Below are 26,344 nucleotides of genomic sequence, written 5' to 3'. Positions count from 1 at the left end.
GGTGGACAAAAAAAAGTGCGGACAGAGTAAAGTGCGGACGGACAAACAAAGTCGGCACAATAGTTTTCTTTTACAGAAAACTAAAACTGAAACATTCATCAATTCTTAAAGAAATGCAAATATTTTCTTAGCTGGTAATAATGCATATAAATTTTTAAAATAAATTGCTAATAAAAACTACAGTTTTTGATAAGCTGTAACATTAGAAGACTTAAAACATTAACAAAAATCAAATGTCAATATACAAGGTTTAGGAAACTCTACTGACAGATGCTGAAAAAAATTATAAAAATTAAATTTTATAAAAAATAAGACTTCAAATCATGAGGCTCAACAAACCAACTGACGGTCATTACTGAAAAGAAAAATCGTAAAACTAAAACTATAATTGACATGCTTCACTAAACTCAAGGAAGGAAGGAATATAAGATTTAGGCCAAAGGCCAAGCGCTGGGACCTAAAAGGTCATTCAATGCTGAAAGGAAAATTGAGAGTTGAAAGGAGGTTTGAAAGGTGTAACAGGTGGACAACCTCGCAGTTGCACTACGAAACAAATGTTAGGAGAGGGTAGATAGCAAGATGAAGAAAGAGAATATGGACGGAGGTACGGTATAGGGAATGAAAGGGGTTGCAGCTAGGGGTCTAAGGGACGCTCCAAAGAACCTTAAGTAATGCCTGCAGTGCACCGTGTGAGGTGCACTGATGGCGTCATCCCCCCCTTACGGGGCACTAAACTCAACTGATAACCATAATGGAAAAAAAATCATAAAATAAAAAATTAAAATATACAAGACTCAGAGAAATCAACCGATAGCCATTAAATAAAAACACTCGCTAAAAAAATTAAGGCACAAAAGTGCGTGAGCCAAAAAAATAAATAAATAAATAAATTCCAAGATGGTAAAACCTTAAGGTATCTCGGTGCCCAGCCATTTAAAAAAAAAACTCACTAAAAAAAATCAAGACGCAAGAAAAACCGCGCAAGAAAAAAAAAGTAAAAAAAAAATCCCAAGATGGTAAAACCTGAAGGCATTTCGGTGCCCTCCCCGAAATTCAATAAAGCTATGGCACCAAATGCCCTCTGAATGGTACACGCAAGCCCAGGCTGGTCAGGAATGTCTACTGTCATTCAGCCTTCCAGTCTCCCCTGGAATGTGCTGGGAAACTGGAATTTTCCACTTTTATTTATGGAGCCTCCCTAAACGGCAGATTAGGGAGGGAATTCCCGTGTTGGTTTATATTTCTTATTTGGTATATCTATTCATATCCATTAATACTGCATTATCATGTCGCTGATGCGATAATTTTGTATATCATTATTTTCTAGGATAAAATCTGAACAAAGAGTTCCCTTTTAACGTCTACACTTACTTCTTGTACACTTTTTTGCACACACATACACACACACACACACACATATATATATATATATATATATATATATATATATATATATATATATATATAGTGTGTATATGTGTATATACATACATACATCTATATATACATACATTATATTTTTATATATTAAGAACCTCCATGATATTATGTTGTAGTCTATACATATACAATTTTGTAATTCTACATGACATGACACACTATACTTGAAGATGTGACCAAAAGAATCACAGGAATAGATTATTTTCCAGTATTATTCACGTGTCAGCATTCCTCCTAGCACGACCTTGACCATTTCACTCGACGAAACTTGAAATAGAAAAAATATAAATAAAAAATACTGAATAATGTATGGTGTTCATATCACACAAAACACAGCTGGTGTTTTCCCCAAGTTTACTTAGAGACATCATCAGGCAAGCGACAAATTTGCTTAAGAGTCACGTTGCATAAAAAAGTGACATCGAGAGAGAGAGAGAGAGAGAGAGAGAAAATCGTCGCTTCTGTAAACATACCCATGAGGTAATGCATATTGCAGCAGTGAGTAAGATTATAGCTATCTGTACTCCCTTCAAGGAATAAGTACGATTACAGTACTATTTACATCCCTGTCCAAGAGTTTTTAACTGGGAAAGCCAGGCACGGAGGGTAGCTTCACGCCCTAATGATGATCATGATTTTATCAAACAATCCTCACTAGAAAAGTCGAAAAAAAAAATTTCACCACGAATTCCGCAATGCATGTCCCAAAATTGGTCCTCTACCACCATTGTCCTTGACCTGGTAAACCAATTTTTTCAGTTTCTTTGTTCTTCAACTTAACCACAATTTGCATATTTAGTATTTTTCTGAAGATTCTGGCCGGCGAAATCTGCTTTCTGGGAGGGCATTCCTCATGATACGTCTTCAGTTAAGGATAGGTCACTACATGAGGCTCAGAACTATATGATACAGGCTCGCAATACTTCCATTAAAATATTCAATTTCTAAGAAATCAAACTCGTCCATAAAATATAATGGGTTGGTCTCTCTGTGAGATCCTAATCATTCAAAACCGCATAACCCCAAGATTCTAATATTGAAAACCTCTGTGGAAGCTTTTAAACATAAAGTTGTATGAACAGCAACTTAAAAAGAACACAGAAGTATTACTCAGAGCACGAAGCGATTTGGAATCTTCTGGCAGCTAAAGAGAGTATCTTGTTGCAGGTTTTCAATTACCTTAACAAAAACTGGGGAGTAATATCCCCTGAAAAACTCGCCTATGCTTAGGACTGCAAGGTTCCTAACTCGTGGAATCAACAACCTTTCTGTCGATATACAGCTATGAACTGAATTGAATACAGAATTTAGGCCAAAGGCCAAGCACTGGGACCAATGAGGTCATTCAGCGCTGAAACGGAAACTGACAGTAAAAGTTTGAGAGGTGTAACAGGAGGAAAACCTCGCAGTTGCACTATGAATCAATTGTCAGGAGAGGGTGAAAAGTAAGATATGAAAGGAGGTACAGTAAAAGGAACGAAAGGGGTTGCAGCTAGGGGCCGAAGGCACGCTGCAAAGACCCTTAAGTAATGCCTACAGTGCACCGCATGAGTTGCACTGATGGCACTACCCCCCTACGGGAGATATACAGCTGTGGAGTACATCAAGGAAGCCCTTGCTGCCTTCCAATAATCCCATATCTTTTAGCCCCGTAACACGCATGGAAAGAATTGTTCATCTGATGTCAATTTATGTTGTGCTAATTTTTAAAAGATTAAGTTTTCCAAGGAGTAAATAATCCTCATCTTGGAAAACTCAACCAAACTAGCAATGGTATCCACTCAGGCAGGGGGTTTCACGATGATGAGATATCACCCAATTTATGGCCTTGAAAAGGTATGTTTCTTCAGTTTATCCAAGCAGACAGATTTACTTCAAGCAAGAACGTTATTTTAAATGCCTTAAGAGGCCCCTATACTGTATATATGATTCCTCGTCAGTTTTCTAAATTATGAGCTGGTATGATGAAGTCCTTATCCACCTGTCAACTGAATGAAAGATGTCATTACCTTTACCAAATACAGGGTCTGAAGAATCAGGTAAGGTACCACTGGACTGCTTTGAATGACTGTGATAAGGTATAAGCAACAGCGAAAGGAAAGACAGCAAGACTTTACAACTACCCTTAATCAAAAAGAATGCACGTAGGAACATATCTATGCCTCAGAAACCCAAGGGACCACAGAAGAAACGGAAGTATTTCTGGTTCCTGTACTCAAGAAGTCCCTGAATCCACAGCAGACAAGCTTGGTTTACAAAGAAATACTGTATGGAAAGAATATATGGAAAGAGCATACATCTATGGCAATGACAATTCCGAACTATCTGTTGTAATACCACCTCATTCATCCATATGCAAATCAGGTGCTATGCAAAATGAGCCAAATTCTCTATTCATCCTGAAGTGATATACATTCACCCCTAATCCAAATGCCTGCAGACAGTGCTCTAACCACTGTCACGGATAAACCAATCCTCAAAACCTGTGAAAAACGGTCAGTTTAATGCATTTCTGACAGAAGGTTCCCAGACAGAAAAATGACCCGTGCCACTTTGCAAAGTGGTAAAAAGAACGAAAAAATTAATGGAATTCCGGAAATTGGCGGCCGTTTGATGAGAAACCTGCAGCCATCGTACACAACAACAGGATGACCTTTCCTGGAAAAGCTACTCTACAAATGACTTTATTATTTTTACAGCTTTGTATACCCCGAAGTGTAACTTTAACAGGACCTTATGAACTCGACAGTGCAGCTTTAACTGTAACATATAACGCATCATTACAGGGGTTACAAAAGGGAAGAAATACTGGAATGTGTGTGTTTAGCTGAGCATTTTTTTAAACTCAATATTCCCCTGGAAAAATCACATACACACGAAGGAACAAAAATTTAAAAGCACTTCTAAACCTTTCAGTGCTTTCGATCCTGCAGACAGATATTAATGCTGGCTACGGATATTTCGAGTTAAAAGAATAATGAAATATTTACCATGAGATTTTCGTGTTAATATTTAAAATATTCTTAAAAGCAACAGGCAGTACAGATTAAAACATACACGGAACACACACTGTCCAAAAATGGTAGACTGCAGTATCTGCAAAAATACAAAACCGAGAAAAATGGTAGATACTGCAGTTTTCCCTTGCCTTACTACTGAGTTTGCAGATACTGCAAATGGGACCTCCTAAATAAAGCACTGAAGAATCATTCTGAAACTGCAGTAACTTGTGTATTAGTGTTTCACGAGCACAGTAGGTGGCATATCTCAATTTCGAAAATTTTGCAGATAATGCAGTTTTCCATTTTAGGGCAGCATACGGCGTCCCTTCGGCCCCTAGCTACAACCCCTTTCACTCCTTTTACTGTACCTCCATTCATATTATCTTTCTTCCATCGTGCTATCCACCCTCTCCTAACAATGATTTCATAGTGAAAATACTTTGAGGTTTTCCTCCTGTTACACCTTTCGAACCCACCTACTCACAATATCCTTTCCAGCGCTGAATGACCTCATAGGTCCCAGTGCTTGGCCTTTGACCTAAAGTGTATATTCCACTCCACTCCATACATACATAGGCTACATACATATACATAATGTGTGCAAGTATGTGCGCAAAATGCTCCGACATTTAACACCTGGAATCAACGAGAAAAAAAAATACGAAAGTGTGGGTCAGGGTAAATATTTACTACGAGAATGTAGTTGCATCTTTTAAGGCCTCTCTAGTAATGAATACTGCCGACTGTTACCTAGCAAGTTGCCTTACTTCCTCGAATACACGCACAGCTTAAAGAAAGCACTCCGTCTAACGCCTCATCAATCTCCCAAGGTCAAGAGCTTTGCATTTACGGAAGAGATTCAGAAGACGGCGATGACGCCCGCCCCCACCCCCTCAAGAAGCCCGCCACGACGCGAAGGAAGCACACAGAATGCAGAGAACGGTTCCTCATTCAATGCTGACAAGATGTCCGACAACATGTTTGACAGAGCTGTAAGCCTGGTTTACTTCTAATAAGGAATCACACAAGCGGTGGACATGTTTATTTGAGTGTGTATAAAATACGCATTGGTTACTATATTATTTTATAGAACAGAATAGAGAATTTAGGCCCAAAGGCCAAGCGCTAGGACATACGAGGTCATTCCGCGCTGAAAGGATGGAATGTAGAATTTAGGCCAAAGGCCAAGCACTGGGACCTATGAGGTCATTCAATGCTGAGACGGAAATTGACAGTAAAAGGTTTGAAAGGTGTAACAAGAGGAAAACCTCGCATTTGCACCATGAAACAATTGCTAGGAGAGGGGGGAGGAAAGCATGATTGAAGAAAAAGAATATGAACGGAGGTACAGCAAAGGAAATGAAAGGGATCGCAGCAGCTAGGGACCGAAGGGACGCTGCAGAGAACCTTAAGTAATGCCTTAAGTGTACCGCGTGAGGTGCCCTGACGGCACTACCACCCTACGGTGCTATATTATTTTATGAGATTTAGGCTGTCAAGCCAAGCACCTGGGGGACTTTTGGCCACCAGCGCTTAAGACACTGAAAAGCGGGAGTTAGAATGGTTGGACAGCAAGATAAATATATTAATAAAATAGAGGATAAGAAGTACAGGGATATAAAGATGAACCCGGGAGAAACCCTGCAGTTGCACTGAGAATTAACAGTTAAGAGAAGTTGGACAGCAAGACTGAAGAAAGGAAGCAGGAATGAAGGTAAAGATTGAGGTACAGTAAAGTCAAAGGGACGCTGCGAACACCCTTTAGATGCCGACAGTGCACCATGTGAGGTGCACTGAAGGCACTAACATCCAAAGGGGAGAATGCACGGGTGATTATTGATGTGGATCTAAGTGGAATCGGTTTCCATATAAATATATAAAAATACATATAAATACATAACACATATAGAGGTATATACATATAATGCATATCAATGCATAGAACATCACTGGCGATAACCCATGATTTCTGAAGATCATATGAATAAAAACAAATCAATTCTGAAAGCTTTCATCTCGTCGTCAGGAGAAGGTAAAAACCGCTAAATTAACTGAGTGAGAAAACATACTTTTCACGATAATTGTTGAACCAAAGTTCGTTTTCGAAAGTCACGGTAACCTCTCAAATTCAGAGACAACCGCAGTTTACCTCAAATCTTTGGGACATGGTAAGTGAAAAGCCTAATAAAAAAAAAAAAGACAACAGTTTTATTATGGGGACGAATTTTTGGAACGAAGCAAAAAGATGTACTGCTAAGTAATACCTTTTTTTTTTGCACATGCAATTACTCTCAGGAAATTCTGAATTAGGCTTTTGTTTGTAACATAAAAATCTGATGGCTGTACATTTGATTCAATATGTAATATTATACTGTATACATACATACATACATACATACATACATACATACATACATACATACATACATATATATATATATATATATATATATATATATATATATATATAATATATATATATATATATATATATATATATATATATATTCACCCACAATCCATATAAATGTTCCTTGCTCTTCATTCTTGATTACCATACTTATATATATACACACACATAGTGTCCATACTTAAATACAAACTCACACACAGACACAGACACAGGCACAGACACACACACACACACACACACACACACACACATATATATATATATATATATATATATATATATATATATATATATATATATATATATATATATATATATATATATATATATATATATATATATATATATATATATATATATATATATATATATATATATATATATATATATATATATATATATATATATATATATATATATATATATATATATATATATATTACTGAGTCAATCATTTGCTCTCAGACCATTCAATTTTATATCATTATCTACAGCTGTTTCCTGGCCTTCATAAGACATGTCCACTTTAAATACTGCTAGTTTTGACAGACAAAGAAAGATACCATCAGGATTGACTTGAAATTCCAGCTTCCAAAGAATATGAAGGTGTTCATTAGGAAGAAGTAAGAGGAGGTAAAGCGAAATACAGAATCTAGAGATCTCACTTATTAAAAAAGAAAATATAAATTAAAAAATTAATAAACAGATAAAAATGTATTAAAGTGCAAGGAGAATAGTATTAGGGCAGTAATGCATTGCATCTTCGCTTGAACTTTTGAAGTTCCAATTGCACGACATCCTCTGAAGGGAGGCTGTTCCACAGTCAAACGGTGTGAGGAACAAAGGACCCCTGGAACTAGGAAGTTCGACAGCGAGGCAAATTTACTGCATATTGGTGCTTCTGCTGTTCAGCAAATTTGGTTGCTCTCAGCAGGAAAGGGGGGATCAGGGATCAATTGTGAATGTGAAAGACGAAAGTTAAGCTTTGTGTAAAAATTAAAATATGGGTGAAGTGTAAAAATAGGTTCAAGACTAATTAAAGAAGAGATATAAGATGTGAGTACAAAACGGCCAGATAGGAAAAGGAATCTACAATGTAGTTTAAAGTGTTGATGGTTGTTGATAATGCAGTAATTGTGGTGACAGTGAAGAGAAGCACCAGAGATAGGTAAAAATGTTTGAAAAGGTTTTCTTGGATGAGGAAATTCCAAGTGCATGGTTGTAGCCCAGGAATAATAGCAGTGTGGACACTGAAAGAATGGAAGTGGTTAAAACTTTCAGGAATCTTGATGCAACATAAAGTGGCTGAAAGTTTCATGGGCCGCAGCTGACAGTTTCATAGGCTGTGGCTGACAGTTTCATTTAGCATTATATGCTGTACAGAAAACTCGACTGCCCCAAAGAAACTTCGGCGCATTTTTTACTCGTTTTCATTGGAGTGGGTAGTTCTAATAAGTTTTGTTATATGGCTGCCAGCCTTACACCCCAAGGGTGAAAGGGGTCACTCAATCAAGTTCTGAACAGACTGAAAGCCGCTTCATTTTGCTTGTCAGACAACCAGCAACGCAGTTCTTTACCCAGACCAATGAAAATATATTCCTCCCCCTTTATAAATATTTATTATGATCACCATAAAGAAATTTACAATGATTCATGAGTCATATTTATAAACACTCACAGATCTCCAGAGAAAAATAATTCACATATGAAAGGTGAGCACTGAATCCAGGTAAACTGATGACATTGGCCATCTACATAACGGGAGAACAACGGAAACAAGAAAAACATCTGTGAGAATTCTTCCCTAGACCTACTGTAAGCAGTAAACCCTACAGGGTCACTCAATACAAAAATGTAATACAGTATATAGGATATTATCTATGAATAACTAGCAAAATGAATAAACAAATCAATACTCTCTCTCTCTCTCTCTCTCTCTCTCTCTCTCTCTCTCTCTCTCTCTCTCTCTCTCTCTCTCTCTCTCACTGGTGCTATCACAGCAGTAACACACACAGCTCACAGACTGAGGAACCAGCATTCAATTCTCGAACTGAACAATGTGTCTCTATTGACCTTAGGTGTCCATAAGGTACTACCTAGCTGTTAATCCACTGTTGTGCGTTGCGGCTATGGTAGGGAAAGAGACAGGCAGGCTGGGAAATAAAGAGAGAAAAAAACAACCGACACTAGTATTCATTACCCCAACAAAATGTAAACAGTACCAACAAAATGGGAGGGTTTTGATGAGATAATCCTGACCCCACTGAGGCGAAACAGTTCGTAAGATACTACTGGTATGATTCTCTAACCTAACACCTGAAAGTTGAGGTCTTTTCCACATGAGCTCCACTGTCCAAAGCAAAAGTCTTTCCGAGAAATACACACTGTTTGTGCATACCAGCAGTTTGCTTGTACAATAAGATTATAAAACATAAAGGAATGACTTTAAAAAATGACAAAATAGTACATCATAAAACGATGAAAAATCTTTTTATCAAAACGAATCCTCTTACGTAATGTATACCTCAGTTCTTCATCTGCGAAGACTGTGCACCAATCATAAATCTCTTGTCTTACCTTCTCTTCATTCTGCTAAATTTAATAATGCTACAAAGAAACACCAGAAGCATCTGTACATCACATAAGCAGGAGGATTTAAAAGCATGTAAATTCATACATGGTGTATGAAGATTTGACGACGCAAACAAAATATGACTATTTAACCCGGAGAGATTTCCATGGGGGGATATGGTGTATCAACATCAACAAAATAGAGTGTAACCCTTAAAGCAAATTCCATCCCCAAAAAAACTTAGCAATGAAGCGAAGTCACACAGACAATTAATGCATTCCGTAAGTAATGCAAATCTTCACTGCATTTTAGAAACACACAAAATAACACACTTTTTAATTACAAAGTCAGGATTTAACGTGAACCAATCACATTACCTAATTCAATATTTATGTTTGGCAATATGTCACGTAAAGCCACATGGTGTAGTACCTTTGACTTCTCATCTGAATGAAAGAACTTCAATACTGTGCCTGATAAAATACTGTATATAAGAGAAATAAAGCCTATTCATTTATAAAACATAGCCTTAGCAGCTTAACTGGTGGCCTTGCACATAACACTGGCTAGCTGCATGCCACCTGTAACCATAACCTGAAAATCTGTGCAAATGCAGGAACTTCGACAATAATTTTCTTCAAATGTCACCAAAAATGAATTAAGAAAAAGAGGGGAGAGTAAGTATAATTTTCTATGAAGCTGAATGAATGGCCTTCAATTTCATTTCATTTAAAATCTGTTGTAACTCTTGAATTTCTGTAAACAGAGCTTACATAACGCCCCGAAGAGTTCTAAGCTATATGAAACTATATCTTTCTCAGCTATCTGGTACACAACAGATTTCAAGTTTTCATTAATAATATGATGATATTGCAAATTTGCACCGGTCATTGACTCATTCTCAATACAATGACATCTCTTGGCTTTCTATATACAGGTATTACCCTCCTGAGTCCTACAATTTTTCTGTCTATAAACTTGGTCTATTATCTTAGGATTAATCAAGAAACCCCCTTTTTTAGCTAAATCATAAAAAATTATAAATTACTTTAGACTGCAATCAGAACACCAAGCCATTGCACCACCACTAAATGACTTATCACATGTTATTTATTTCATATTATATTTACTTTAAAGGAAAATGATCTGATGGTGAAAAATATTCAAAGACACATGTGACACCAACTGCTATACCTGAATTTCATGACTCGTTATATAGTACAATGCTATCTGTTTTACTTGATTTACTCCCCAAAATTTTAACATGTCCTTTTCAGTATCTACCAGCCCACATGCACATAAACATCCCAGGCTCTCACAGAACCTTTATGAATGTAGCACCCATTCCAGAAAACATCTATTGTAATTCCAATCATCCAGCAATTGTTCCAGCAAAGGCCATCATAGAATCATGTATTTTTCCAAATACATACAGTACTGAAAAGAAAGTTCCTAGTTGAGAATTACTCAGAAAATCTCTAAAGAAAGGTACCTTACAATGATCTACCATTGAAATTTTTAACGTGTCTGGCCCTCCCAATTCTGACAGAGCACACTTTGCCTACCACTGTAAAGTTAGCATCTTCCACAGATGCTGATAAATGTTCAAAATAGCCAGCCAAATATGACTTGAACTTGTGAATCTTAATAGCCTCTGTATAATTTTTCTTGTCCAATTAAGGGCTCACTGGGCAAGAATAGACATCATATCTCCCAGATACATTAAATTCTTAAAAGTGGCAAAAAAGGAAACAACCTACTGTCCAGGACACAGTCAGAAACTTGTAGGACTGTGGAGAGGTTCAAGGAAAGGCACAAAAACTAGATTTGTCCCCCCAAAGAAAACCTAGTAATTTCTGTGAAGGAAGATTAAAAGTTATTTGAGAGCATAGATACAGAAGATAGATGGTAGTCATGAAGTTACATTTTTGGAGAAACAGTAGCACTCAGAGACACAACACACAATACAATCTACAGTACAGCGATGTTGATTTAGACATACAGGCATACTGTATTAAAACAAGTGGTGGCTGTTTACTTACTTCGAAGTTCTGGTTAATGTAGACCACATTTCCAAATCATAATTTTCTTTACAAAAGATGTACAACACATAGTTTACATGAGCTCATAAATTCTGACAAAATAATTTTCACTGATAATTATATTTACAAAAGTGGAGAGCACTCTACTAAGTTATAAGCTGGCCATCATTTCAAACGGATAAGGGATAATTTTCTAAAAAGTTCAACATAACCTCTCCCAAATATTTTCCCCAGGTTTTGCATGGCACAGTCCCGTAGTTATGTACTTTATTTATCTGGGATGCAACAGTCATTTACTAACCTATCAGTTGGCCTTAATTCACTGTCAGAAAGATAAAGGTACTACACCTTGTTTTTCTTAAGTCTCCTAAAAATATATGTCTGGACATACACATGTAAACACAATCACCATTCAGAGAAATATTTCTCACCTTCCTCTGAATGAGCTCCAAACTGATGTTTAAGTTTTACAGTCTAGTAATTACCAATGATTATATATTTAAAAGTCCCAATAAAGTCAGTGTTAAACACAATACCACTGGCATGAAGCGGTGATTTTTTAACACGCCACTCAGCATAAACTCAGTCTTTACTGCACTGTTTACCGGTAAATTTGCGTTTCCAATACCTCAAAGCTACAAACACGACACCAGTGTAAAAACGAAAAACTCAAAAAAGTGCTCCAAAATTATAATACTTCACAGTACTATACTTTAAAAATATATTACTCACTTGTAAAACTACCCATCTTGACTGCAGCCTAAAAAAATTGAATCCTCTTCATTATCAAATCCACATTATATATATTTCATACAAAAATACTGTAACAACTGTACATAACACAGTATATTTAAGAGAGAATAAATTCAGATGTATGACTTAATGAACCCTTAGATAAAAGCATTGGACTTCAATGATAGCAGCATAACTTTGAAAATAACATTAAGGACAGCATTGCTAAAAATGCTAAACACTTATTGGATAAATTCTCTGCATTTTCATATAAAAAGTGGGAACTTTTAGGCACTTCAAAAAACCATAAACAAATTAGCATAGTATCAAAATCCCTTTAGTCAACTTTCACATTTCATAAATACAAATAATTACTTCACAAAAGCCAAACATTTTTCCACAAAATGCACAAAAATCAAGCTATGTCTGTCTCACAATGGGAGAGAGCATGACATTCCTTGTAAATAAATGATCTGTATCAAAGAACCGTAAATTTCAAATTATTTCATTTCAAAAAGATTAGAAACCATTGCATTACTGGGGGAAGGGGGAAGGTAATGTGTCAGTTTATCAAATTTGCAACTGATACTACTGACAAATAGTAACAACAGGCAATGACTCACCTTGGGAAATCTGGTGTATCCGTTACTGGGAAATGCCCATTGTCAAAGGAAGTTTTCAGCCCTAGTATGAAATAGGCTATTGCTGACACCAGAATACACTAATAGACTCTAAGAATCATAATAAGGTTAAAGTTTAGTGGTTTCAGTCCTCCCACAGACTACTGTATTGCCTATCGGTCTACGGTCAGCCGGGTAACCCCAACCCCCAACCATGACGTCATTCATGGCAGTAACCATCCGGTAGGCAGTCTCACTATCCGCCCCTTGGTGGGGAGCAAACGCTGGTCCCCGAGATTACGAGGCCAACACGTTACCAACTGTACTAGCAACAGTGTGAAAAAAAATAAATTCATAGTCACACATAATCACTTTCGACATAAATGAATAAGGTACATAGAATATTGGGTACAGCACAGGAGTAATGCATAAACAGCAATCCCCAAGGTTTCAAAGACCACTGTTGTACCATACAGAAATAAAGTTCAATCCCATTATCCAGTAATTGCAACATAACCATAATACATCCAGAGGTTAAACAGAAATTCACAGAGGTGGCTCAAGAAAAGCAGCTGTCAAAAGATCTTTACCTGCCTAAATTAAGTAAGTACACCTTATTTAACCAGACCACTGAGCTAATTAACAGCTCTCCTAGGGCTGGTCCGAAGGATTAGACTTATTTTACGTGGCTAAGAACCAATCGGTTACCTAGCAACGGGACCTACAGCTTATTGTGGAATGCAAACCACATTATACCGAGAAATGAATTTCTATCACCAGAAATAAATTCCTCTAATTCTTCACTGGCTGGCCAGCCTAAATCATATGCAATGCTAAAGTGGTATCCATTCCCAGTTTACTTCATTTATGCACAGTGAAATAGCATAAACCACTGGCTGTCTTCTCCAGGCCTATAGAGGAGTGTCTTAGCATATCTGAGTTTGCCTGTTGGCAGTTACACTCCATTTTCTAGCAAAACCCAGAAACCTGGACCAAATCTCATCACGGTACAGGAATTTCACCAAGATTAGATCAAATTCCTTACCATGCGACACCACTGATTAAACCTCTTTCACTGAAAAGGGGCACTACTGAATTATTTCCACACATCATAAGATGTATGACATTTTCCTCTGCCAACAATCTAAATCTATTTACCATCAAAATTCTTTAAAAAATCTGCAGCATGGTTTGCAAGAATATTTGTCCTTAATTAGGAATCAGTTACTTTTCATTTTCAATTAATTTCTTGTGCTGTTGGTTAATATGGAACATATCTACCAGATATCTTCAAAATAATTTTCCATACAAAAGTGGGAGGTTTTTTAAGTGAATGATACCCAATGCCCCTACCTTGGTCTCTCAATATTCAGGTCTAAATGGACGTCTTCATCATGATATTCTACCTTACAATGGCTACACACACCTAGTAATATCACCACAGCTATAAGCTGTAAAACATCCCGGATTCTGCCAAGCAAAACGCCAGTGCACCTGCTTTCCCGTCATTCTGGGAATTGACAGAGCACCTGTTGCAAATATTGCAATGTTAAAACAGCAGTACTGCAAATTTATCAATGAATGTCTCAACAACATCAATATGTTACCTCATTTTGTAAATACAACATTAATATTTCACTTTTACAAAATTCATTTCCATGACTTGGGGACAATGCATGGAAAGCTATCCTCACCAACTAAAAGTTATGAGAGTCCTCATCACCTACATAAGAATCAATTTCTAGCAAAGTACCAGCATACATCTAGCAATCTACTTGAGTTTGTTTAGTGTTACGTGTTCTTCTAGTTGTTTTAAATATGTATTACTGTTCAGAATATGTACCCTATCCATGCGTAACGAGCCCACAGGGACCACTGATTTGAAGTTCAAGCTTCCAAAGAATACGGTGTTCATAAAAGACCTCTGGGACTGAGAAGTTGGACAGCAAGGCTCAGTTACTGCGTATTGGTGCAAGTGATTCTCCTTGCTTACTCAATACATCTCCCCTGAGAAGGCTGCAATCATTCAAAACACTATACAGAAGATAAAATCAATAATTTAGGAAACTAACTAAGACTGCTTATGGTTAAAACTAAAAACATAACTAATTTTAGGGAAATTATAGCAATGATGTCTTACTGGTATTTCCAATTTTAAATTTTTTAATCATACACAGGGTGCCAAGAATATACTGTATTCCACTTAGCTACAGCAGCTATGAGGGTTAATGAAATTCAGTTATGGGGCAAAAATTTTGGAAAGGATATACTGTACAAGTCCTTCCACAGTATCAAAAATATTGCAACAGCATGGGAAGAAATTCTGACAAAGTACATGAACAGAATACAGAAGATGTGCTTAAAAGAATGGCTTAACATATTCAGATTCCAATAACGATGAGGAGCTTAGTAAAATTAAAGGTAATATTCTGAAGATAACAGAAACACCGGTGGAAGGTTAAAGCAGAACGCGTTAGGTAAGAAGTTATTGCATCACAAAGCACAGGAACCAGGAAATGATGGAACTCATAACCTTTGAAGAAGTGTGAGTTCCATAAAGAGCATGACAGGAGAACAAGAGAGAGAAGATGCAGAGAAGCTAGCTCAAAACTACTGAAGAAAAGAAGGGGAGAGAGAGGCTTCCTTGCCCAATGTTTATGGCTTCAACAAGCTTGACTGTCAACTTCAAAATGACCTACTGTGTTATCAAGAGATAAACAAAGAGTGAAAAAACAAGGGGCAGATGAAGCTGACTGTATATATCAAATATGCAACTGCCCTCCCACCCACCAAAAAAATGCCCACCATCAACCCCCCCAAGAAGATACTCAAGTTACACATAACAGTATGCAATAGCACCAACCTCTAAAGTAGAAGGTGCAAAGATACAAAAATTCCATGTACATCCAGAGCATACATAAGTGGATTTAGAAGTCATGGAAGAGGGGCAAGAACTACTGAAAAGGTCCAGCATCAGGCAGAACCTGAAAGGGGAACAACACCAGTAGCAGACACAAAAACCCACAGCTAAATATATAACGAATTACTTTATCCCCATTCAAAAGCACTGCACTGTACTTTCTTATTTACTGTATATGGCTTCTTTAATTCACTTTTGAAAGACAAAACTCTTCTGCACATTAAATATGTTGTGAAGACCTGTATCTTATAACCACTTTCAGTCTGAAATATCCTGAAATTGTTAGGTTCAAATACTCTAGGAATACCATTTTTACTGCCCTTTATATATTCTAGTTTCATATATTTACTCATCACATAAAGGGGTGGAAAAATGAAGGATAATCCTTGAGAATTCTTATATAAAAAGAGTATCCCAGAGTAATTGCTCTTACTTGAGCCATTATTATGAACAGTGAAATACCTCCTGTTTCTCCCTAGGAGCTGAACATCAAAGGCTCAGTTAAAAGACATAAACCAACATCTCAAACAATAAAAAAAACAAGCAAGAACAAATATGGCTCCCAGCACACATGCTATGACAAAACTTTTGCATACAACAAATATACAATGCAAAAAGAGGGTCAAAATGTCTCATCCATCAACTTACCACTAATTGCTAATTACTGTAGTTAGCCTATTCAAATTTTCTCTTAACCTTGATCAAAAAATAATACTTTTGTAAAGTAAAAGTCTGTAATACTACGTTAACACTTTCAAGTCTATAAATATCAAATATTTATAGAATATGCATAATCTGTTATCTTTAGTGTTAAACTTCAAAACATGCAAAACTTCAAATAATCTTTGTGTTCTCTACAAATGTAATTTTGCATGTCATCTATGGCTGTAAACCAGCTAACTAACCAAGAACTGTGATACTTTACTAGATAAAACAAGTCTCACTCACTCAGTAAAGAATAACCACACCACTATGAACAACCCCAACTGTCCCATTCAACAACTACAATTTGAAGCCATTATTTCAAAATACTGTAATTCAAAAGTTCTAGGACAGTTTTTGTTCGATGAAACAAAATTAGTTTAAATTTTGTATATGTCCACACAACACACTGTACAAAGCTCTCACTTCACTCAAGTTGAATCCAAACTTAGGCGAGGAACTGATGTGATGTACAGCAGCTATTTACCATTCTCAGTTCAATTGCAAATACACAACGCCGGCAATAATAGTCTGTAATCTTTACAGATTTACTTCTAGTCCCTAAACCACTTTACTGATTTTAACCAATAGGTGATAAACAATGCAATGTACTGGTGAGAGAACTTCTACCTTCAGTGTCATAAACAAAGTGCTGTTGCCATCTGCTGACAAAGATACCAACCCAGTGCTCAATAACACACAGACAGAAAGGAAGGGTAGATAACATTGGTCAATGAAGAATATATCTTCGAACCAATAAGTGACACTGCCGCAAAAAACCTTGTGGAAGTTTTTTGCCACCTCCAACAGTCTGTGATAGTAAATGGAGCAGCAGATGATGTCTTTTAAATTCAATTAACACTGTATTGCCAGTGTCTCCTGAAACCTGATCCTGGGTTTGAGCATAAACCTACTTAATTCTCATTACATCTTTTATGATCATTTCTCTCACCCAGGATAGAGCATTCTTGGAGAACCTCTTCAGCAATGCACTTATCAAGACTAAAACAATCATGACAAAAAAAAGAGCCCATATTCCTCAAGTATCTCTTCATGTTTCACACTGGACTTGAGGAATACTGTAGTGTCTTCCCTTCTTTCAGTGAATCCTCCCAAGTGACTTAAACCTCCCCTTGCTTCCCTCTGCCATTATCATTGCTGCTAACTGAGCCTTCACATCACAGAACTTAACTCTTAAGTTTTTGCAGATCATAGTTACCCTTAATTTTGCAGTCACAACCAAGACTGTTCTTCTAGGGACAACCCAGACTCCAAACTTCGCTCTTCAAGTCCATGCAGTCTCCACCTATGCCTGTTTCCATTATACTTCTTTTCTGACTGACAGTTCCCCGAGCCTTCTCATCACCTGTCAAAACCATCTAAGTGCTTTGTCTTTCCTAAATTTTTTTAAGTAAAAAATATAGATTGATGATTCTGGTAGAACCCTGAAGTGGACATATAATATTGGGATAATTTAAAGATGAAGATAGCATTTGGTACTCATCTACAATATCCTCAACTAATAAAGTACCAGTAGTTCTTATTAGTTTTTTGGATTTTTACCATTTTTTATCTTTTTTATTTGCAAAAACCAATCAAGTAGCATACTAGATCATTTTGCTTTCTATCATACTGTACTGTATATTTAAAGACTCTTATTCTAAATAAAAATGATAACTTGCAAGACCTTCAACTCAAAGAACCGTCAATGAGGTCACGGAAGTTCATTGCTATTTACAGTTTTCCTTACTTTATGCACAATTCTTTTTAGAGCAAAAACCTGTGTTAAGTAGCCATCTATCCCTCTTCTGTGGCAAGTAAAAAACTTCAGAGTCTGTGTCCAAACTGTCCAGCAATTCAACAATCAAGATGGTTTGGACTTGTGATATGAAAGTATGAAGAACAGTTAGTCGTAAAAGCAAAAGATATGGAAGTACCAGGATAAAGACAACAGACCCAAAAATTCATGAAGAAGGCTATAGATGACGACCTGAACCATTTGGAAATTCAGGCAGAATGTGCACAAGACAGAAGACAGTATAGAGAATTAACTGCAAGTCTAAACCAGCAAAAGGGAAATCTGAAATAAAATGCTGATGATGATAACTTATGCCATCAGCAAATACAGTAGCTGAGCATCAGGAGGAACTTCTGACACAATGCTAAATCATTCTCAACTGCATGTAATTTCTATATAAACTATGAATAAATACACTCAGTGTCTTGTAAAGTGTTTCATGACAGTTGGAGTTGAGTTTATTCTGCACCATTAATCTGGTATCAAAACTATGAGACATACTCTCTAACCTCAGCTGGTGGAATTGTGTTCTCTCAAATGGACTAAAGAAGTTCTACTCTATTTAGAAAAAGAGTAATGAAAAGATCTAGGGCACAGCACCTAATATCAAAGCAAGCACCAATGCTTCCATGCCATAGATAGCAAAGGTAGCTAATAAGATAGAGAATAAGTGGCTCAATCACTTACCATACAGGACTCAAAAAATTCTGAGTCGTATGGCATTAGTAAAATAGTGGTTCAATACTTCAAGAAGTAATGAACTTCTTGAAATAATTACTGAGTTTGCTATATTCATGGTACTTGTATCATTTTGTGTACCTTTACCCCAAAATAATTGCCTTAAACCAAGTGGTAGACGTAGCTAGTGCCATCCACCAAAAAGACTGAAATTTGTGCCACAAATCAAAGCTCTACAGTGTTGCTGACCTTATAAATCGTCCACAAAAGAAAAAAATAATTCTATCTACAACAACTATGCCCACCTACCCATGTCTACAATAAAAAATTAGAGTACAGTCTGTTGGCCAAATAGAAATATCCCACATTGCCCTCTGATAGGTACAGGGAGTCCCCAGTTAACAGCGGGGGGTTCCATTCCTGGCTAAGTGCTGCTAACCGAAAATCATTGCTAACCGAAAATCAGTGATAATAGCACTAATAACTCCCTTAACAGCGCTGTTAACCAGATATTGGCGCTGCCACTATCCGGAGATCTACTCTGTTAAGCGCAGATTGGCGCCGAAAATCCAGTTAACGGCATTGCTAGACAAGCGCCATAAAACCAGATTGCCGTTAACCGATGTCGCCGGTAGGCGGGGACTGCCTGTATTCTAATTCAATGGGTTCCTTTCCAATAAGAATCAAAAGGGAATTCAGACCAAAATGATGGTTCAATCCATAAAGTATTCTAATAGGCATTTACATTTACAGGGTGTACCTGGAAATACTCAAGCAACAGATTCATAACTGTGGTCACAGCACTGAGCAATGAGTAAGGCTGCTTAGAACAGTATCGCCTTGAACTGCTTTCCATCCACTAAAGATATCAGAAACTGATGCCCCTTTTGATTTAACATTTGGAGAATTCCAAGGTTCTGAAGAGAGTTGTTAAGAAATAGGTTCAATTATATTGGAAGTCCAACTCGAAGACACAGGAGATGATGGCCAAGATTGGCAATGTTTAGCCAGCCCTTGAGTGGTACACCAGAAAGAAAAACATTACAAACAGGATGAGTTGTTGTTTTTACCTCTGAACACCACCTCTTTCATCTAGCTTATAAAGCACGGGACCATCTCATCGTTCAATGCCTCCCACCAGCTGCACATCAAGAGACTGGTTCAGTTTTTTTACAATAGCCCTGGCAGGACAATCTAGAAGTAATAGAGGAACTTCATCATAAATGATATGATCCACATTACAACTTCATTATTGCCATTTGGGATAAAGCCTAAGCTCCTTGAGAGTTACAGCCAGTTGCTGACCACTGATGGGTCAAACTAGCTAGGAGCAAACAGAAAACACAAGGTTTTCAGGAAACCCTTTTCTTTCAGGAAAGAGAAGTTTGAGGATGCAAATTCTTACTGTATAAGGAGGTCAATCCTAGCACTTCTAGGAGTGGTACTCATCCATCATGCAGCTCTACAAATACAAAGAAAGCTACCAAAAGAGAGATAAAATGCACAACAGAAGAAAATTTCATTGTTCTTCAAACCTCTACTTAATTTTTCACCTGATCTACATCATCAGTAAGAGCAAACTATTCCAGGCAATATAACATCAATCTAATATTATCAGTTTTGCACACAGTGGTGGCATATTGAGGTGACGAGACACTGAAATTACTTACAGGCAGGTAAGACACTGAACTCGAGAGGATTCAAATATTAAGGCATTTTCAATCCTCTGGTATGCCCCAAAGAGAACATGTATTGGATGTTACAGCTCCTAAATAAGTATTTGAAAGTTAATTCTCTCTTCATCTGATATTACTTGATCCTCTATGCATACTCTGTCCTTATTACTTCAGTTTTTCTTTGATTAATCTTAAGTGCCCTCTCTCCAGATATATGATACATATTCAAGAGTAGCAAAAACCATAAGTTAAAATCAGAAGTCAGAGATATATTGTATTTCATATTGACAATACTAACGTCATTTCTTGCCTCCACCACATCAAATTGCCCCAATGGTTGCATGATGATGATTAATGTTTTCCTTATGGAGTGTGAGGAGCACGTTATTAAAAAGCAAGATATTTACTTATTAACAAAGGTAAGATATTAAAAATTTCTGTGCTCCCATCTGTTCTTTCCCATGTCTTCACCAACGTTTGTGAGACAGAGTTCAAACTCTCAGGTACTAACAGCAGATGTACCATTACTCTCCCCAACAGTTTTCTACAAGTTTATGATCTTTTCTTACATAAGTTTTTCAAATCTATATCATATAAAGACCTAGTTTTTCCTATTCTACAGCTTTTGCATATTCCTTCCTTTCTGGGCTCAACAACACAGTACAGGTAGTCCCCAGGTTAGAGCGGCTCTGACCTACGGCGTTCCGTACTTACAGCGCCTTTTCAAATATATTCATCAAAAAGTCAGTTCCAGGTTACACCTGATGTTTCGAAGTTACAGCACCATAACTCAGATTATTGCACCGTAAACGCCCTAGGCGTCGATTTTCCGAGTTACAGCATTTTCTGACTTACAGCATGCCGCTGGAACAGAACCCCCACTGTAACCCAGCGACTGCCTGTACATACTATACTTGTTACTGAATTGCTAAAGGCAAAAAAAACAGGTTTTGACGGAAGAAAAACCTATTTTTGGTAGCCGCTGTTCGTCCTCAAAAGCTATGCTGTAAATGTTCTTGTTTTTTCTTTGACAACTGATAATTAGCATTAAGGCAATAATATTGCATAATTGAAACATTATGCAATAATGACCTTTTTAACACTGATAGATAATTTTAGGTTACCAAAAAGGGTAAATCGGGTTAACCTAATTTCTTGTTTACGAAACATAGATGCAACCATAGTTCCCAATCGTGCCTGACTTACGAGCCTTGGTGTTCACTAAAGGCGTGTTTCCTTTGTAGTATCTTACAATCAAATTAATGGTTTTATGATAGCACAGTTCCCCAGTTATCCTTAATATCGGGGTTCTCTTCGATGTTAAAGGAATACATTTATGCAGATCTACTTCCAACGGGTATTAGTGACGTCACAGGTGTTGAGAAAATTGATGTGACGTTTGTCTTTTTTGTAAGGGAATACAAAAGTACTTTTTCATAATGGTGAGCTTTGCCAAACAATTTACAATCTTAGAGATACTGATTTTGTATTTTTGGTATGATAATTCCAATAATTGTTGATAACTTATGTGCCAACTAACATAGCCTATAGGCTACATAACCTTTAACTGGCGCTTGGGAATACACCGAGTAATCAAAGGTTATGAAATGTAAACAAAAATATCTGAACACTTTATAATGCAAGTTTCATTATTTTAATGATTTATTATCATAAAATTACCATTCACTGATATGACTGACTGCAAAGACCAATGGTGTTATTGTTAAATAATACTTAACTAAATTTACAAATGTCAAAACTATAATGTCTGGTAAGTATGACTTCTGGAAAAGCCTGTTAACAGCAATGAAAGACCCACAGTTAATAATTTGAACTTTCAAATCACAAAGACCAGTCTCAAATTACAGTAATCAGGTAAGCATTAAGTGCGAGATAGGTTGAGGAGCAAACACAGCCCCAGTCTGGTAAGACTTGGTACCTGGGTTAGGGTAGGTTTGAGAAAATCAGGGTGTATTCCAGTAAGTACTTTGCCACAAATTTTTATAAAAGTTGCAAAGGATCCAAATACTGATACATGGGTGATCAGGGGTAATGAGTGGGGTTTCCAAGGCTAATTTTATCATCCCTTTTGTAGAACTGTTGGACAGGATGCTGCAATGCTAGCACCTTTAATTACAAAATCCATTAACTAGGTATCATTACCATCAGTGATAAGTAACTCTTACAAATCTCTAAACACACAGTCAAACCAGTGAACGTGTTTAATGTGAGGTAACTGTCCAAAGTATCTGGACACTATGTCTTACTTCACTTTGACCACAAGTACCAAGAACACCAACTTCTTCAGTTTTTCATCACTGTCATCACCCCTAGCGCCTCACTCATATATCCACTGGCCTCAAAGAACACATGAGAGGAATCCAAATCAGTTGATGATACAGATGTACCTATGCAATTCTGGATTCTAATTAAAATAGGGCTAATATGACAAGCCCTGTTTCAATGTATATAGTGGATGATTTAGTGAAGTTTTTTGAAGTGATGAGGTTCGCTAGGTTAGGCTAAGATTCATCCTTATATTTCATTCTGTAATTTACTGTGTCCTATGAAAAGGTAGTGGCCCTGGTCAGGTACGATCTGCTGCTCCAAGATAGGCCTAGATTAGGATAGGAGATATTGTTAGACTGCTGTACTGTACTTCATTTATTTTTTCATTTTCCCTACTATAGACCTTCATTATCATTGGATGGATAGAAGGGGGAGGACTACCTCTAAAACTACTGACTTCATATTAAAATCAAGGTCAAAAGCATCAAGAAAAAATACAAATGCACAAGTATTTCAAACAACACTCATGACCTTTTCTAAAAATTTACAATTATGGTAGGGAAGGTTAGGTTAGGATACATCCTTGTACTTCATAGTCTACAGCACTCATGGTTGGGGTTCCAGGGTGGCTTTCCCCCGGTGGCCAGGTAGGACCTGACACCACAGGTTAGCTTGGGTTAAGCTAGCCAGTGTCAAACTGTCCTTTTATATAGATAATTTTTTACTGATTACACACAATCCTATTTTTCTACTAGTTATATTGTGATTTACACATAGCCTTTGTGACTCTTCCAGTGCATGTAATTCACTCTCTGAGGTCACCACAATTGCTAGATACATTGTACTGGGCAAAGTTAACTCTAAAACAAATGGTCTGCATTAACAATAATGATTAAAAGTACATAAAACACAGAATAATGTGGAAAAAATATATAATTTATGACTTTGGCAAGATATTCATTTAGCCTATCAAATACTTCCCATTATTTCACTGTATTACAGGGTCATTTGAGTAGTTTGCAGAATGACGGGACAACCTCCAGGAGGAAGCTAAGTTCACTGTCTCCGATGTTTGGTGTTATTTTACTTCTGGCGTCGCCCCTGACCAGGTCAGGGCAGGGCGCCCAAAGTGAGGTTAGGTTAGGTAGGTAAGTTCTGGTTAGGTCAGGACCTGGTATTCTAGGAAAGTTAGGTTTGTTCATGTCTGCAGAACTTGTCCCGTCGTTCAACACTCGCCCCGACCATTTAATATTTTATATTGCATAGGACTACTGCTGGTAGAACTAAGCAAGAGTTCCACATCGGGTATTACTTTGGTTGCTTATTAAGAATTTACCATTAGTTTTTGTTGGTTGACTGTAATTAACCTGTAATTAACCTCAGAAGTTGTACGTAGGCCATCCTGGAAAGCTATCGCACATGCTCAATGTTATAGGGGAGCTTTTGGTAAAAAGTGGAGTTTCCTTCACTAGGGTTCCACCCCCCTGAATAAATAACACAGCCTGCTAGGTTAGGTTAGGGTACGTTAGGTTAGTATGGTTCCTTTTATAACAAGTTTCCTTAGCCAATCCCTTCTTAAACATATGGCTCCCTAATGACTTGCAAATGTGCAGAACCATTCCATAACAACATGCAGTCCAGTTTTTCTCCCGACGTTTCCAAAACCTTGTGTTGGGTAGATATCAGGCTAATAATAATTGACCAACAATACACAATACCACCTCCTTCATCAGCAACACTAAAAGTACAGGAAAAATCAATTTCCCAGCAGAGCTCTTGCTAAGAAAAACCCTACTGCTAACAGCTAGGCTAAACCTGTTCTAATGGAATGGAGAGGGTGCCACCAGCCTATTTCACTCTACAGTAGGCCTATTCCATCTGTATTTCTACATAATTTGTCTTTGGGTACAACCATAAGTTAATACTAAGCTTCATGAAAAAACTGTGGGTATTTCTACATGACAGCTCAACACAAATTATTACCTTGGAAATTTATTTTTCCTATACATTTAGTGTTGCTTATGAAGGAGGTGGTGTTGTTTATTGTCGGTCATTTATTATTAACATAAAACTCTACACAACAAGGGTGGGGACCCTGTGGGAACTTGGGGTTTTGGGTGGGGAAATACACTGGGAGAAAACCAGACTGCCATGCTGTTGTTATAGAATGGTTCCATGCATGCACAAGTCATTAGGAAGCCATATGTTTAATAGGGGAATGGTTAAGGAAATCTACTATAAAAGAAACTATACTAACCTAACGTACCATAACCTAACCTAACCTAGTAGGCCATGTTATTTAGACGGAGGGCAGAGCCCCCCGAACCCCGGGTGAAGGAAACTCCACTTTTTACCAAAAGCTCCCCTGTACACTGTGCATGGGAAACATCATTCCAGGCTGGCCAGCATACAATAACATATCAGTTCTGAGGTTAATTTTAAGTTAATTGCAGTCTACCACCAAAAAGTAACGGTAAATTCTTGATATGCAATCAAAATAATATAGAAAAGCCAATTTCCAAAGTAATGCCTGATGCACGGCTCTTACTTAGTTCTACCCAATATTTTATACTGTATAGCCTAACCCTACTGCTAACAACTAGGCTAAGCCTATTCTAACGGAATAGAGGTGTCATTCGCCTATTGCACTCTAAGCCTATTACACCCTAAGCCTATTCCATTTGTAGTTTTACACTATTTGTTTTTTGACACAACCATAACTTAATACTAAGCTTAATGAAAAATCAGTTATGTGGAGATATAGGATTACGGTATGACTTCTGTGACGGCAGGATAAAACAGGATTACATCCTGGATTACGGGTTACTGCCAAAAACCTGTAGGTACCCCTAATCCATACTATACCCCTTTGATATATCACCACCTTATTTTAAACGTAAATATCGATTGTCTCTGGGCAGGAAAAATTAAAAACAAGCAACAGGATAATTTACTTCGCGAAGACCCACCAACTGACGACTCGATTTCGGGGAAAGGGTAACACCCCCTCCACCTCGCCTAACCTGGGCCCACTACGGCACCCCCCAATTTTCTAAGCGAAATCCTGGCTACTCACCCCTTCAGCTCCGCCGGTCTCCCTCTCAAATCCCGAATTCCCGGCCGAATTTGACACCACGGTAGAGAATCCAGCGTAAATGAGAGCTTTTCGGTGCTTACGAGCGTAGCCACTGGGGTCGTAACTCACAAGGCCAATCAACAATATCCCTTCGAAGTCCCCGATCTCTGTTTACGTTTCGGGAGAGGATCCGAACGCGTCCGGATCCCTAATAGGAGGCTTGGCTCGTTTCTGGAACTTATACTTTCCCCTGAGATCGTTGCGTCTATAGGAGACTGTCTGTTAGAGAAAACGATGTGGTGGGTGACTCTTCTATTAACAGGCCGTCTGCTAAGCAATGTGCTCATGGAGGCAAACTGTTACATTTTGAGCGTCGTAGAAATA

The 26,344-nt window shown here is 37.4% G+C and overlaps 1 protein-coding gene across 1 annotated transcript in view; it reads right to left on the bottom strand.

Moving 5' to 3' along the window:
- Positions 1-26,133, bottom strand: part of FucT6 (alpha-(1,6)-fucosyltransferase) — a 427,996-nt gene extending 401,863 nt beyond the window's left edge. Inside the window, exon 1 of the mRNA XM_067112807.1 lies at positions 25,961-26,133. The gene's annotated coding sequence lies outside the window, so the exon portion shown is untranslated. The remainder of the gene's footprint in view (positions 1-25,960) is intronic.
- Positions 26,134-26,344: the final 211 nt, after the last annotated feature.

This window comes from Macrobrachium rosenbergii, chromosome 12 (assembly GCF_040412425.1).
Source record: "Macrobrachium rosenbergii isolate ZJJX-2024 chromosome 12, ASM4041242v1, whole genome shotgun sequence".
In the NCBI taxonomy this organism is placed as follows: Eukaryota; Metazoa; Arthropoda; class Malacostraca; order Decapoda; family Palaemonidae; genus Macrobrachium; species Macrobrachium rosenbergii.
The sequence above is the reverse complement of the archived record's forward strand: the minus strand, read 5'-3'. Positions and strand labels throughout refer to the sequence as shown.